Raw genomic sequence first — 17,295 nt, forward strand, 5'->3', positions numbered from 1 at the left:
ACACTGTTTCTCCAGCATTTGCCTTACCGGGATCTGAACAATTAAAGCAGTATTTCTCAAATTTTACTGTATTATGAGTCACCTAGGGATCTTGTTAAAATGCAGATTTTGAATCCGTAGGTCTGGGGTGGGGCTAAAGATTCTTGCTTTTTAATGAGCTCCCAGGTAATGCTGAAGCTCCTTGAAGCATCATGGTCCACACTTTGTGGAGCAAAGCGTCACAGCTCCTGGCTCCTGGCCTGCAGTTTCCACTCTACCAGCCTCCTTCAGACTTATAATTGCTCTATCCCCCTCCTTTGACCAGAGCTTACAAGTCAATCATGGCATTTAGTAAATGGCATGGTCAGGATTTAGCCCTGGGTTCTCTAGACATTGGTATCTACGGTATGTAGAAACATGTTTTCCAGGAACGATGATCACAGATGACACTTGCCAAACACATGCCAAGCACTGAATAATGTTCTTTTCATTTATGGTTTGCTAAAAAGTATACCTCACAATTCTATAAAGTAGGCAATACTATTATCCCAGTTTTGTAGATGAAGACCCTGAAGTTAACTAGCACCAGATATCACAGAAAGGGATGGGGTTGAAATTCAAACCCATGTAATTCTCTCCAAGAACTACTATTAACTTTTAGATATGTTTGTTTGTTTTTATATTATTGTACAAAATGAGGCTATGGTATAAAACAGTCATGTAATTTCAAACTGATGTTCATTACCTTTACTGTATTTTTATTCTATCTGAAATTATATACAGATTTTTTAATTAACTTTTTTTATTATACTTTAAGTTCTAGGGTACATGTGCACAACGTGCAGGTTTGTTACATATGTATACATGTGCCATGTTAGTGTGCTGCACCCATTAACTCGTCATTTACATTGGGTATATCTCCTAATGCTTTCCCTCCCCCCTCCCCCCACCCCACAACAGGCCCCGGTGTGTGATGTTCCCCTTAAGAAAAACTGCAACTCAATAGATTCAGCCCACCATTTTTCATCTTACCTTTCTTTCCCCTGTTTTCTCTTTTTAATTTTTGAAAGGTGTGAGTCCTAGTCTCAATCCCATACTAAAGTGAACGTCAGTGTTCTTATTTGTTACAGAGGAGGGGATTCTTCTGCGGCAGTCATTTTTAACCAGATTGGAGGAAACTAAGGATTTATGTAAGTTTACATACTGTCCACACCTATGAGATTCTAATTCAGAAGATCTAGCTTGGGGTCCAGGAATCTGTAATTCAAAGGACCCACAAATAATTCACATGCATATTTTAGTTGTGAATGCCTTAACTAAATGGTTCCTAAGCTATTTATTTTCACACTGAAAACTAGCTATGACACTAATCCCCAGTAAACTGTGTTCTTGCTTTCCATGTGGGGCTTGTTGTCTTTCCTGTAGGAGCAGACAGTGCCAGAAGAAAACTTGTTTTGTTCCTGAAATCTTCCCCATTCAAGGTGAAAGATTAGTGTGACTGTTGCCTCTCCTAGAGCAATCCCAATGTGGGATGCACTGTTGGTCAGGTGATAGGTGGCTTAATTAGCAGGAGTCAACGCACAGCTGCTACCAGTCTGGGACTGTGTGTGGCTGTTGAGCATCTGTTATGACTTTACGAAAGCTGGAGGGCAGGAAACCATGGGGAGTAGTCTATTTCTGTGGTGTGTGTTTCCATTGATGATATTGTCTGCATGCAGAATGAGCCCATAGCTCTTTATTTGGAAAGTCTTGAGAATCTTCTTTGCTTGAAAGCGTGTGGCAGGTTTTCGCTGTATCAGCAAGCAGAGACTTTATTGGGATTATTGAGTGGCACATGTTACAGCTATCTCTTGAGTCAGTTACAAAACTGCATATGTTCTTAATCCTCGTCCTCATCTTATTCCACATCCTCTCTGTCTCAGTCTGTCTGCCTCTGTCTCTCTCTCTCTCTTTCTGTTTTTTTTCTGTCTCTCTCTCTCTCTCCCCTTCTGTCACTTATAATCATCAAGTATTAAAACAAGAAAGGCCCAAGGAGGTCATCCAGTTTAGTGGTCCCTGAGTGATAGCCAAGAGATAATTGTTTTTTATTGTTTCCTACCACTAAATACATAGAGTTTTCCCATCAAGACATTCTGGCAACATACACTTTTAAAAAATCTCCAAAGCAGTTCTTATGCACAGTAACTTTGGGATTCCTCATGTTATTGTTAGTTAAGTTGAAATCCAGAGAGGTAACAAAAATAATTATTCACATATAGAAAGTAAAAGAATAGAGACTTCAGATTACCTGATTCCCAGTCCTCTCTTTTTTCATACTCTATGTTATTTCCATTTCTCACCCATCTATAACTATATTAGGACATTTTTGTAGTGCACATTAGTTAATTTTGTCCATCTAGAAACTCATTCTTTTGGGCAACTATGTACAATAATATGATTATTAAAAGATGACCACTCATAGAATCTCACTCTCCTGCCCTAGATTGGGTTTATGACCCAGTTCTCATTGGCCACTCATTTCTCTTATCTCAGCGTGTAAGTCCTGGGTTGTATCTGTAATCAAACCAGGCAAATAAAGCTCTTTTTCTGGGTTCTTCAATTTGGAGGTAACAAAGTACTTGTTCCTTAGGTTGAAAGCTCAATGAGTGCAAGTTAGGGGGTGTCACAGTGCATGTTTTTTGGAATAAAGTTAAAAACCCAGTTGCAGGTGGGGAAAATGAGGCCACAGATAAGATAGGCAGAGCCCAGAGACGCCAATTTGAGAGGAGGAGAAAGAGTGTATGTTTTCTATTGAGGATTTTAGTACCTGGATTCAGTACTTTCTGAAGCAAGTTGTCTCCTGATTGCATAATGTTTCTCTACTAAGTCTCTATCTGATTTCCCACTAAGTTTTCCTATATCGTTTTCTGTGTTATGAATTGAATGTTTGTGTCCCCACAAAATTCATGTTAAAGCCTTCATTCCCCATGTGATGGTATCTGGAAATGGAGCCTTTGGGAGGTAAATAGGCCCCTCATGAAGGGACTAATTCCCTTGTAAGAAGAGAAAGGAAGTGATCTCTCCCTGAGCTGGCACAAAGAGGTCATGTGAGCACACAGCAAGAAGGCTGCTGTCTGCAAGCCAGGAAGAGGGCCCTTACCGGAACCCAACCATGCTGGCACCCTGATCTCAGACTTCCATCTTCCAGAACTGTGAGAACTAAATATCTGTTGTTTCAGCCACCCAGACTATGGTATTTTGGTATAGAAGCCTGTTATGGTTTGGCTGGGTCCCCACCCAAATGTCAACTTGAATTGTAGTTCTCATAATCCCCACAAGTCATGGGAGGGAGCCAGTGGGAGGTAATCAAATCATGGGGGTGGTTACTCTATGCTGCTGTTCTCATAAGAGTGAGTGCGTTCTCATGAGATCCAATGCTTTTATAAGGGGCCTTCCCCCTTTCGCTCTGCACATCTCCTTGCTGCCACCATGTGAAGAAGGACATGTTTGCTTCCCCTTCCATCATAGTTGTAAGTTTCCTGAGGCCTCCCCAGCCACCCTGAACTGTGATACAATTAAGCGTCTTTCTTTTATAAGTTATCCAGTCTTGAGTATTTCTTCATAGCAGCTTGAGAACAAACTAATAAAAAACCCAAGCTGATGCTTACATCATCTGTCTACTTATTCCCAACATGTGGAGAATAGTTCCCCAGTTTAAAATCACTGGCTAATTGCTAACACTGTGCCTAATTATTTTTGATCTTCTATTCCTCTGGTTTGTGTTTTAATCCTTTTATTTTGCCGACTAAATCAAAATCAAACAACACCCTTGTTATCATCTCTGTTCTCTAGGTTCTAGGCTCATTGGTTTCTACTTAATACTTAATCTTCACTAAACTTGATCATTAGCTGTGAAACTACAAGTCAGTGGCAATGAAGTGAAAGGATATCAGCATTAAATTTGGTCACAATTAAATTAATCTAAGCACAGATGCATTGAATACAATGGAACTTTGAACAAGTTTCTTATTAGTGCCTCACTTTCTTCATTTGTAATGTTCCTCATGTTAAAATGAGCATTAGAAATAACTTACAGGATTATATCAAGCTAACTAAAATATTTATCACTTCATATACTTCTTTTTCATAGTGAGAACTTTTAAAATCTATTATTTTAGTAATTTTGAAATATACATTATTATTAACTTGGATATGTTAATTAACTTGATATAATAATTCTACATTGTATACATATATCAAAAGACCATATTATAACAAATAAATATATATAATTATTACTAGTAATTAAAAATAAAAATTGAAATAAAAAATAACATAGGAAATTGTACAGATAGTAACTGGTACTAATTGTTTAATGGCTCTTCTTTCTTATTTTTTAATGTAACTATTTTATTAGTGTAACATTTTTGTTAGTTTATTGAAAAATGACTTACAGGAGGTAGGACTCGATTATAATACAAGCAAGATACACAGCTTTCCATGGGGTATGACTTTGACCAGCCATTTCAACCTCCCAGTGTCAGATCTTCATCTATAAAGCATTATAATAAAACTTAATTTTCTGATCTAACAGGGTTTTTGAGAAAGGCAAAATAGATCTTGTCTATGAGTGCATTTTTTTATAGCTCTTTGTCTGACCAAGGATCTTGTCTTTACCTGCCCTCAAGATCCTCCCACCTAAACAAATACAGCAGTGCTCTCTGTAAAAGTCCCTGACCAAAATCAGGAAATAAACTTAAAGATGCAGAACTCAAAATCTATTTAAAAGCAATGGAACTTGCAGAAGGAAAATAAACAAACAAAAAATACATCCTCCGGCATATTGTGATATATTTTTTAAAAAGCAATTACCAGAAATGAATTTGCGTTCGGGATGACTTCCTTCGTTCAAAAATAAAATGATCCACAGTCAGCCCATGGAAACATGGGACACACATCCAGCTCCCAAAAGGCAATATGATTTTGCCCCCTACATTATCCAGCTGTGATTGATGAGTGACATTAGGAGAAAAACATGTGGCTGAAAGTGCACATCAAAGGTTCAGTGGGCCAGGTGGCTGTATTTGTGTTTGACTACATGTAGTTATTATGGTGAGTGGGTATGGGAGGGAAGAGAAGAGAAATGGTGCCAGGAGATGAAGACGTAGGGACAGGATAGCATTAATGTTGCTACATGAGGGAGAAATTGCAAAATGATCCTGCTTGGCTATGCCACCCACCTTGCCACAAGCCTAGGGGCCAGCTGTTCTGTTTTATGTTACTTCATAGCAGCATTTGGCAATCAACCTGTTATCCTCTTCTTTTGTGGTTGGCATTACTTACTATCTTGTTCAAGAGTTTGTTTATTGGAAATTGCAGGCATCAAAGTCAATTCCATGGGAGCTTTGAATTCGAAGGGTGCCCAAGGTACAGTGTCAGAAATTCAATCTACTGTTCTCCAAGAACACTAAAAACACATATGGTTTTAGATGACTGGAGATAGGCTTATTTGTGGAAACTGCAAAGATACAGAAGTTGGCCAGAGAAGTAGCAATAGAAAGAATCAACATCTGCTTGCCTTAAAATAAAAAAGAAATAAAATATTTGGCCAAGATATGAGAATTTGGTACAGATGTACAAGAAACTTTGTTAGATATTTCAAGAATATAGAATTACATACTATTCCCTAAATCAAACCTCTATTGAGGACCTGATGGGTACAAGTTCTGGGAATACAGAGCTGAATAAAGCAGGGTCTTTGCTTTAAAGGAGCTCACCTTTTATTAAGAAGACAAACATATACTCATAAACGCAAAAACATCTGGTAAGGATATTTGAACATGAAGATTCTGGATGAAGGGTGTCAGATGAACCTTTCTAAAAGACTTGACTTCTAACCCATGTTTTCAGAGGAATAGTTTGCTAACGCAACAAAGGGATATATATTTTCAGATATCTGTCACCTACTGGATATTGAGTTCTGACAATTTAAGGGCCATCTCAGGTAATCTTTATAAACCCAGGACTTAGTATATCCTGAAGACATGTAATCAATGTCTTCACAATTGTTCCTGGAATTTTATTCTGTACCCCAGTTCTGGTAACTGAACCCACACACACACACACACATCATAGATTGATCTCTTTGAAAGATGAGAGTCTAAAACATTTATCCATTAATACCAGGACATAGACTCTTCTACTTTCTCTTGTTTTTAGGCTTATTTCTTTTGGAGTGTAGAAGTCTTCAGGGCATGACAGAGAGATAGGCAAATCCTGCTTAAGGTGGGACCTACCCGCTGGAAGTGAACCTGAATTGTCCCTAACAACCATGACTGAAACCAAAAGGTGGGCGAAGGGGATGTAGGCCAAGAGGATGGGGGCATGTGCTACTAATTTTCTTGGGGAAAAATTATGTAGCAAAAGTTCAGAAGGAACTGATCTTATTGGGATCAGCTTAGGTTTAGATACACTCAATTGATGCATGTATTTATTTAGGAGGGCTTTAGCTCTGTTTTTCTTCTGTAAAGCTAAAAGTTTGGCCTGACATGCTTACAGATAACATGCTTATGCTTCAGTATAAAGAAAAGTCAATTTCTATTAACCATTAAATTTCCCTTCTTCTCTGTACACATTTTACTTCAAAGCATTGGCTGACCTTTTTGTGATAAATGTAATTCACTCTGAAACCCAAGGGTCAAGTGAGAAAGAGGAAAATCTGACATTTGGAATCACCATCCATTAGGCTCAATAAGGCCAGAGATCACCTTGAAAGGCAACATATGTCACCCCAAATTGATAGTGTTTTGACTCGCAGTGAATGTTTGAGCAATTTTTTAAAAAGTTTTTCTTCCCAACTACTTAGCAGCTGATAGTTTTGAAAGCATTGTTTCTTTAATATCCAAAATCAGACAGTACCTGAACTTGGGTAGCTAAAATTTTGTTGCATGTTAATATGATAATGCTTATCAGTAAATGGCCCTCAAATTATCCTCTTTATTATTCTATCTGTACTTAGGGAGCACTGGATTCTAGACAAGCTATCATTTATTCTGTATGTGATTTTTATCAAGTCCTTTAAATTTTTGTTTTCCTTTTGTTTAAATTTTCAAATAGGAATTCTTTCAATAATTAGGTTTTGATCACCTACTATATCTAAGGCGTTGAGTTAGGTAGTAAGGTATCAGCTGTGAAAAAGATGGACAAGGGCTTACAATCTAATTGAGGAGATAAATAATAAATGATGCAATTTTGACAGGATGGTCCTGAGAATTAACTGTGAATACGTGCAGGTAGAGTATCTGGTACATACATTGAAAGTCTGTGGTAAAGCCATGCTTCTTCTGTTTACAAGACGTGTGATCTGAGAAAAATATTTTATCTTGTCTAGAAAAAGGAAAATGAGACTTTGATTCAACAAATATTTACTGAGGTCAAAAATTACATTTGAAATTCTGATAAGTGGTGGGGATATAATATTAGATAAAAGAGACACGACCACACCTTCTCTGGGCTTACATTGTTATTTATCTTAGTGTTTATTTAAGGACTATATAAGAAAATGCATGCAAAAGTCTACTTAAAATTGTAAATCAGTGTAATTATTCAGCGAGTGTACAAGATATTGGATCATGTTTCCTGGAGTTTTATAGCCTCCGTTTCATTGTATCATGCTCTATATTCTTTTCAAATTCTGGCCTTTGCCTCTATGTGTAATAATAGCTTGTTTATTTGTCATGAAATGGTAATCAGTATTAACCTCCTCTTCTATACAACCACACAGAAATGATGCTTTTTTCAAATTTTTTTTTGAGACGGAGTCTCGCTTTGTCCCCAGGCTGGAGTGCAGTGGCGCCATCTCGGCTCACTGCAAGCTCTGCCTCCCCAGTAGCTGGGACTACAGGCGCCCGCCACCATGCCCGGCTAATTTTTTGTATTTTTAGTAGAGACGGGGTTTCACCGTGTTTGCCAGGATGGTCTCAATCTCCTGACCTCGTGATCAGCCCACCTCGGCCTCCCAAAGTGCTGGGATTACAGGTGTTAGCCACCCCGGCCGGCCAGAAATGATGCTTTCTGAATGGATTCGTGATCCTGAGCACTGTTAGCTTACATGGGATTTTCAAACTTTCAAGGGAAGAGGGTATGATACAAGTATAGTTTTGGTGAGTGCTAACTGCATTCTTTTTTTACATTTGCGAGTTTTTAAATAGCTCAGTCTATGATTAAGTTGATTATTACAGAAAAAGAGAAGACAGGACAGGGTGAAAGAAATTTGCAGTGACTATATATAGCAAGCACCTAGAACTAGGATGGCATAGGCACAGTCCTTCAAAGCTCCTTGTCAACATCAGCAGAAAAACATGGGGCTGGTTTACTACAAACCTGAACACAGTGTCAATATTCCCAACAGGGTGCTTGATGCAGCCACCCCCAATGCTGCAGATATGGTACATGCCTTGAAATGTAATTATTGTCTCTGCCCTGGCTCAAGATTCTAACTTTGCAACAGAGGAGAGATCGTCTACAATCATTTATCAGTTCATGACAAAGAAAGCATTTCAACCCAAATCTAAAGCCCTTTTTGCATTTTTTTCTATTTTTGTTTTTCTCACCAAAACACCATGATCTTTAGTCACAACATACCACAGACTGCTTGTATTACATGTCACAATTTAAAAATAAAAATCAGAGCATCAGATGGTCCAACATCATAGCAATCGAGATATTGCCTCTTCATATTTTCTTTCTTCTACATCCAACATTAATTAAAATGATAACATCAAATTATAGATCACTGTTAGAATCACTGAATAACAAAACACTCAATCTGAGTCACAGAAATTAAGATGATTTACACAGACTTCCTGATAAACAATTGAAGCAGATGTCAGTGGTGCCCTGTCCATAACCTCTTACTATTTTTGTGAGGCCAGCCCAACTTCCAGCTGCCAGCACCTATAATTCTTTGCCAGTGGTCATTCTCTGGCTGCAGAACTTCTGTGTATGTGAGGGGTGGAGAGAACTCTTGGGGGAATAATGTGCCTGGGAGAAGCCCTCACTCAAATGATGAGTAGGAGTAGGGGGTTAGTACTCCAGCAGCTCCACTATGCTTTGGAGGTTTGTGTCCCCTGTTGACTCCCATGGTTCCCCAGCAGGACCAAGCTCTACATGACAACAGCAGGTTTTGCTTTGTCCTCAATATACCTTTCACTGGTGCCTTCCCTTCCCTGACTCACTCTCCGTTTCCCTGCTGGTGTGTCCTGAGACCACTTCCCAGTGAACTATTTACATCCTAGCCTTGTCTTAGAGTCTGCCCCTATAGAAACCAAACCAAGATAAAAATGTATACATACAGGAAACTGAATGAATGTATACATGAGTTAATTTCTACTCTAGGGCTAAGGTTATCGCAGCAAACAAAGCAGATTAAATTCTTGCCTTTAGTGTGCTAAATAAATGTTTATGCTCTTCCCTGCTTAGCAGTTCTCTCAGCTGAAGGAAGCGAGAAAGACAAAGAAGAGGCGACTTTGGTTTTAACACTCCTGCCAAAAATTAAACAGGTATCAAAGAACGATGCATAATGAGACCTTAGATTTTACACAGCAATGTAAAGTGTATAAAAGCTTTCACCTAGAATATCCTAAAAACAAATAGACAACCTCTTCAGATAGTTCGGGAAACTATCATTCTTACCATTTCACAGATGAGGAAATTGAGGTTTAGAGACATGATTGAGCAGATTAATTCTGCAGGCAAACATCATGGTCCATTACAATTTATCCTTCTGCCTGTGTCAGAGTCTATGTCATTATAGCCTCTATGACAAGATCACAAAGGCAGTGCTGCAAATCAAATGATCACTTCCAGTAATCCTGGCTTGCTACTGAATTACAGTTTCCTCACCTTCTTTTGAAACAGGCAGATTAGGTCACTGCTGGGAAGAGCTACTTCCATGGCCCATTGATTTGCTTTCATTGGGTATTTTTTTTCCTGGCAGAATAGTTTGTCGATGATATTAGGTAGATGCAACTTATCATGCATTACAGAAGTTTATAACTCTAGGGAGATGAATAAAAAGGAGAAAAATAGCTACTGCTTAAAATAAGAATCTCAGATGTTGGTGTGCTTGTTTAGGGAGAGGTTACCATGGAGATCAAGGCTTTGCAACACACTTTGCAGGATATAATGGCACAAGTCTTCGGCTGGAATAGGCCCTTATGCAACTCTTTTACCATCATTGTGCCACATGCTGACAACTCTATCTACAGATGGGCCAACCCATGTACCCCTACACCACCCAAGTTCATTCCAGTTCATGGGTAAAATTTATGTGTGATGGGAACCTGCCAATAACTCCACCTTATCATCACGTTCCAAATAGAAGTAAATGTTATTGACAATTTTTTTATTCCAAGAATAAGGAAAATAGCAACAATAATAATAAAAGCAACTATTCATTTATCATATGCTCTATGCAAGATATTGAGCTGTGCCACATACATTTATAGTATTTAATTTTCAAAGCTAGGAGCTGAAGTATGTATGTTTATCTCTGTTTTGCAGGCAAGACAACTGAGGCTTAGAGACATGAACCAATGTGCTCACCACCACCCAGCACCTAATGGGAAGAGCATGGACTCAAACCATGGCCCATGCTTTTTTTTTTTTTTTCCCCCAGGAATGCTTTATGTTTCTGCCTTCTCTGCCCCTCACCTTATTGACCCAGTCTATGGACGTGAGTTTCTTCAATCTCATAATAGTTCTTCATTGCCTTGCTGACTTTTCTCCTTTAAGCATCTCACTTTCCCATTAGCATTGATACTTCACCCCAAGGCCGGCCCATTTGTTTGAACCATTGATACACACAACTGGATTAGTTTCCCAAACATCTCATTCCTCTTGGTTCAGTTCTGCATGTTCTTCTCGGTTTAGATAATAGGTCATAGTACCTCCTTTCTGACCAGACATACTAAAATTAGGAGACATAGGTTCTAGGCTTTGTTGTCTCGCTAATAACTCTGAATAATTAAGCATGTCGAGGCTCCATTTATTGTGACAGACAGATATCTAGGTTGATTTACTCTTGTACATAAGGGTAGCATAACCATATATTGAGCATTTAGTATGTACAGGAACTTTGAAAAAGAGAGGTAAACTTTACACATTATGGATAATCCAGCAAAAAGAGCAAAGCATTGTGAATGGAAAGCATTTGACTTAAGTTTATAGGATTGGAATTTCCATAGGTGGAGAGAAGGCGGACATGCAATCCAGCTGGAGGAAGCATTTTGAACAAAGACAGAGAGAATACAGAATAAGATCAGGTGGCAGAAAGTTGTGGAAAAGTCATAGAAGGTGATTTGTTGTTCAAGAGTGGGTGAAAACAGGAAACTCATTAAAACCCTTCATCTTATACGTGGGAAAACCTAAAGCCACTGGAAGATAGCAGCTCATCCCCAAAACTCAAAACTGGCTAGTTTTAGGGATGTAAGTATACAAAGTCCAACAACTGCCTTTGCTGAATTGACTAGTTCATCCTTATAAAATGATTAATCCAATAAGCTCTTAGGGTAACAATTAAGCTGGACGTGCTCAAAAGATTTCAAATCATCCAAGAAAACATGACTGGTAGTGAACACAAGTATAGACATAAAGAAGTGAGGGAAAAGAAGGCAGGCAGGTATTTCTGTGATTGCCTTAGTTAGCAACATGACTCATTTAATGTATTGGTTGGTCAGAATTAGACCCTGCCTTTCTAAATAAGCTCACTGGTATGTAATTTGCTTTCCACAACTTCTGACTAGCTATACAACAAGAAGAGAAAACTGAGCAATAACCCAGGGAATTCTTAAGACTAATTTATATAAATTGGCTTTTGTTCTTTTTAGTAACCAAAGTTAATGATACTACTCTAGCTGCTCCAAATCCCCTGTTTTTTATACTATTTTGCAGCAGGGAGGCTTTGTTTTTGGTGGGTTAGCAATGCTTTGAGAATCTCAGAAAATCTTTAGCTCCTACATGTCGTTAGTGTCCAAACCCAGAAAAAAAAATATACTTGTGTGCATACACACAATATATCTAATTTTATTCCATATTTTTGGTACCTTCAAAGCATGTGTAACCATAAATACAATTGGGATTTATAAACTCTTGTAAAGAAATCTGTTTTATACTTCACAAAACAAGTTCACAAATATTCATGTAAAATTTACACCTCAGTTATGGAGATAAAGAAATTGAGATATGCAAAGGTAAAAATGGGCTTCCCTCATTCACACAGCTGGCCCTTGGAGGAGCAAGACATGGTTCCAGAACTTTTAGTCTTGATGCATTGCACTGCATTTTTGTATACATCATGTGTGCTATTCCTTGGATAGATTACGGCTGGTGAGAATAAGTGGGATATTATGCAGAGCATATTTCATATCTAATTATAAATAAAGCAAGGGTCAAATGGATAAAAGGGCATCTCTTTAAGCTGTCTTTTCCAAAAATGAAAGGATGAGCTTTCAAGCGTGTAAATTGCACACATGCAGGGAGCCAACAAGAACACTGCACGTGTGGAAACTCACATACTGGTATTCTTCAAATATTCATTGGCTTCCCCATGTTGAAACATCAGTTAACTGTAAGTCAGTTTCACAGTCCCCTTACACTCTTGTTCATTTGGCTACAGCTAGGTCCCTCTCATTCAAGAGATCATCAATGAAAGATGGATTTGCCAGGCTTAATTGAATCTTCCATGTTCAAGACTGCCCTCTCCATTTGATAAGAAAAGAGATATTGAAACAGGCTCTTGTCTCTTAAATGTCAAAATCTCTTAGCCGGACTTACAGAGTTGTTCAGGTCATTAGTTCCTCTCCTGTCTTATATCTCCCAAACTCTAATGTATTACCTCTACCAGGCTGTCAGAGCCACAACGGTCCAATTATATCATATTCATCTCTGTGCTCCTAATTTCTAGCATTGTGTTCTTTATTTAACAAAGCCTTATTGTGTGTAGACTTCGTGCAAAGCCCTGTTCATGTGGTGATGGGGTCAGTAAGGAGCAAAACCAAGTCTTCACCTCCATTGTGCTTACTTCTAGTGGGTGAGAGAGACAATAAACAAACAAATAAATGGAAAATATAATGCCAAGTAAATGCAAGTGCCATGAAGTCAGGGGTAGGAAATGATAAGGAGCAGTTCTTATTCTTTTTTTCTTTTTCTTTTGTTTTTAGATGGAGTCTCTCTCTGTCACCCAGGCTGGAATGCAGTGGCTTGATCTAGACTCACTGCAACCTCTGCCTCCTGGGTTCAAGCAATTTTCATGCCTTAGCTTCCCGAGTAGCTTGGGATTACAGGCGCCCACCACCATGCCCAGCTAATTTTTATATTTTTAGTAGAGATAGAGTTTTGCCATGTTGGCCAGGCTGGCCTCGAACTCCTGACCTCAGGTGATTGGCCTGCCTTGGCCTCCCAAAGTGCTGGGATTACAGGGGTGAGCCACCACGCCCACCCAGATTTTTATTCTTGATTAGTGCTCTTGGGACTCTTTCTGCAGTGGTCTCATTGGAACAAAGATCTGAATGAAGGGAAGACAGTAGTACTTAAATATCTGGAGGAAGAACATTCCAAAGAGAGGAAGCAGCAAGTACAAATATTTAAAAGACAAGAACCTGCCTGGCATGCTTGGAAGAAGGGAAGAGACATGTGTGGCTGGAGAGTAACACCCCTGTGTGGTGTCTGTCATATGGTGGACACTGAACAGACGTCAAAAGAACTACCACCTAAAACAATGCTCACCACATAGCTGATCTGCAATTAATGTGTTGTTGTTGTTGTTGTTGTTTTGTATGGATATGTTTGTACTCTCCTCCAATCTGCCTATACCCTAAATATCCATAAATGCTAGCTGTCTTTCCAAATCAGTGATCTCATTAAACATACTCTATAACAGGAAGGGAGCTAAAATTGGCTGTTATATGTTGAGGCATGGCTTTGTGTATTAAATGTTGGTTCTGTTTTTTAATTCCCATGCCATGGGTGTGGCTATCCCCATAGAATGAACAAATAACGTATTGTGATGAACTAACTTGTTCAGGCCCACTCAGTCGTCAAGCTACAAAAACTGAGAGCTCAGATTTTGTTTAAAAGCCCATTCTTTATTTATTCACTGTATTGTCTATTCATTCAGGAGCCAGATGAAGGAAATGCTTTTCTCCTGATGTTAGAGATGAGGAAAGGTAGTGGACTCAGTTAAGCATGAGACAGATTATGGAAATTTTTTTTTACTTTATTACTATTATCAAAGTCTTGCAGGAAACAGACATCACATTCAAAGGAGTGTCTGAAAAGAATAAAATGAAGAGACTGTTTCCTGAAGTGTAGGCGCAACACAGGGAATTAATGAGGAATAATGAAGATCCCAGACCCTATCAATTGAGGGAAGCCATCATCTCCCACAGGCCTGGAGAGGCAAGAGGGAATTACCAGAATTCAGTAAGACCCTTGAAGATGTAGTTGAACTGTGGCTGTGTGAGGGAGGCCACCAGATAGGAGTTGGCTGGGGACTTTCCTGACTTGCCCAGAGCTATCCCAGTTTCATTATTGAAAGTCCTGCATCCTGAGACATTTCTCATTCCCAAGCAATCCAGGATGCTGAGTGAACATAGCTGTTCCATCTTACATAGAATATTGTAACCAATGTCAAGCCATAGCTAAGGAGGGATGGGAATAGAAGAGGGATAAGGTGGAACTAAGCCCTTTGTCTACAGAGAGTGCCTTATACTGGTCCCACCCAACGGGATGCTTGAATGCAAGGGAGTTTATGTGATCCAGCCTGTAAAGGTCAGTCTGTAGAGGCTCATAAGCAGGGAAGAGAAAGACAGAGGACAGATCTGGGAAGTCACATAGAATATACTCATGGGAGTGCAGTGCAGTAGAAGATAGGCCATTTGCGTGGTGTGATGGGTGTGAGGGGCCACTGGGTACAGTAGTTGCCTGTGGAAAATCATGAGCTGCTTACAAAAGACAGTCTCACTCCCTAGCATGGCATGGCATCGTTGGCTCTTTAATAGCCGCAGCTTGATTTTCTAATCTTATCACTTGAAACGTTTCCTGTGTACATGAATTTTACAGTCACAAGGGACTACTTAGCATCCTCCGTCATACCTGCACTTGTTGACTCTATGGTCTCACTGATTCTGCACCTGTAATGTCATCCTCACCTCCGTCTGCAAGCAGTTTACTCACTTCTAAGACTATAACCTAAGCTAATGACCTTCAACCCACAAAATGACTGTTCTTCTTTATTTTCCCACCACATTTTATACCATAAAAACTGTTATCATTTACCACCCTTGCCATGTGACTCTGAGCGTCTCTCCAAATCTTCTTTGCTTCCACAGAGGTGGTGGGATGCTAGTCATCAGTGACTATGTCTGATTTGCTTTTGTCTCCCAAACTGGACCTAATGCAATATGTTACACAATGTGTGTACTCAATCAACTTTTGTTCTGTGTAGAACTGAATTCAAAAACAAAATGTGACAAAGAAAATGTCCTGCAGCCTGAAACCTCCACAAGTACCCTAAACAGCCTGAGGAAATTTAATGAGAAGGATACTGTAGGTTTCTCCCAGGCACTCCTTACATGCCTATTCTTATGGAGCAAAATGCTCACTTATGTGTCTACTTTCATAGGAAATAGATTCTGTTGAGAGATGATGATTCTGCCTGTCTTCAAACTGAAACTCAGTAAAGGGTTCAGGGACAAACACTGGGTCTTGCCAACAGAGCCACATTTGTAAATGGGTTGCACAGCTTTTCCAGAAAGAAAAAAGATTTATATCATAATCAGACAAAAGCATACATTGCTAGATTAAGGAGAGAAAATTCTATGCTTCCATGATTTTTAGTAAGTATATGTTTCAGATACATTAAATCAAGCCAAATGTCTTTGGTCTCTTCTAAATACTTTAAGAGAAAATAAGCTACTTATTATGCATGTATTTAACAGTAACCTATTGAGGCCTGGTAGGCTCCAAGTCATCTGCTAAGGTAAGAGAAAAAATAAAGAATTTGGAGTCAACAATGTTACAAGTCCTAGACTCACCACTGCCAGGTGTGTGAACTTCAGCATCCTACTGGGTCTCTCAGCCTATTTCCACATCTATAAAAGTTGAAACAATGAATCTATGCTGCTCCGCCTTGTTTTGAAAAATTATTTTTTTTTTGTAGACTGTAAAATTACATAAACATTACACTTTTTCTTTTTTTTGTTTTGTTTTGAGACAGAGTCTGGCTCTGTCACCCAGGCTGGAGTGCAGTGGCGCAATCTCGGCTCACTGCAAGCTCTGCCTTCCAGGTCCACGCCATTCTCCTGCCTCAGCCTCCCAAGTAGCTGAGACTACAGGCACCCGCCACCCCACCTGACTAATTTTTTGTACTTTTTAGTAGAGACGGGGTTTCACTCTGTTAGCCAGGATGGTCTCTATCTCCTGACCTCATGATCCGCCCGCCTCAGCCTCCCAAAGTGCTGGGATTACAGGCGTGAGCTACAGCGCCCGGCCCAACATTACACTTCTTCTTAGCAACTTAATGACTTTCTCTGTATTGCAAATCCCTTGTTAAACAAAGAGAGTGGTGCCAGTTCTGTCTATGGATCATGGTGTTAGAGAAAATGTGATATTTGCTGAAATTATACAAATCACAAATGAAAGACATTATTACTGAAAAGCCTTTGGAGCAAAAATAGTAAGTTCTTCAGAGGTCTGGGTGCTTGGGTGTACAGCTTTTCCTTTCCACTTATTAACTGTGTAGCCTGAATACATTTCTTTATTTTAGTCTTAGCATAATTTGTAAAGGAGAGATGAAGATACTCACTTTACCTGGCCAAGTTAAGGGTAGAATAAAATGATATGTATAAATAAAAGACTTGGAACATAGTTGGCATTCAGTAAAGTCGTTCTTTTTCTTCAGTTGTGGTATTTTTACATTATTCAACAGAGATATGCAACATTTAGTATGGACAATCATAGAAATTCCTCAGGGACTGTCACTTCTGCTAAAGTCATATGGGTATGTCAAAGGCAAAGGCACGCAGTGAGTTGTTAAAGAAAGCTGATCTCCTCTAAGGGATTGAATTTCTTATAAGCAGTTTCCCATATTGTGCCAGGGTCCTTACAACATTGCATTTCACAATCAGCAAAACTTTCACAAATATTATCATTATGGCATTGAGCTGGGATTGGCAGGCTTTTTCTGGAAAGGGCCATATAATTAATATTTTCAGTTTTGCAAGCCATGTGGCCGTGTCACAATAAGTCTACATTTTTGTTATAACATAAGTGACTACA

The 17,295-nt window shown here is 39.1% G+C and overlaps 1 long non-coding RNA gene across 4 annotated transcripts in view; it reads left to right on the forward strand.

Annotated features, from left to right (window-relative positions):
* The window catches only part of LOC134810925 (uncharacterized), a 262,210-nt gene that overhangs the window by 223,580 nt on the left and 21,335 nt on the right, over window positions 1–17,295 (forward strand). Inside the window, exon 9 of one of the 4 annotated variants that reach the window (XR_010159687.1) lies at window positions 13,179–16,873. The exons of the other annotated variants lie outside the window; for them this stretch is intronic. This is a non-coding gene — a long non-coding RNA (uncharacterized LOC134810925). Of the gene's footprint in view, window positions 1–13,178; window positions 16,874–17,295 lie in introns of those variants that run through there. 4 annotated transcript variants of the gene reach the window in all.

Source organism: Pan troglodytes, chromosome 7 (genome assembly GCF_028858775.2).
Source record: "Pan troglodytes isolate AG18354 chromosome 7, NHGRI_mPanTro3-v2.0_pri, whole genome shotgun sequence".
Classification (NCBI taxonomy): Eukaryota; Metazoa; Chordata; class Mammalia; order Primates; family Hominidae; genus Pan; species Pan troglodytes.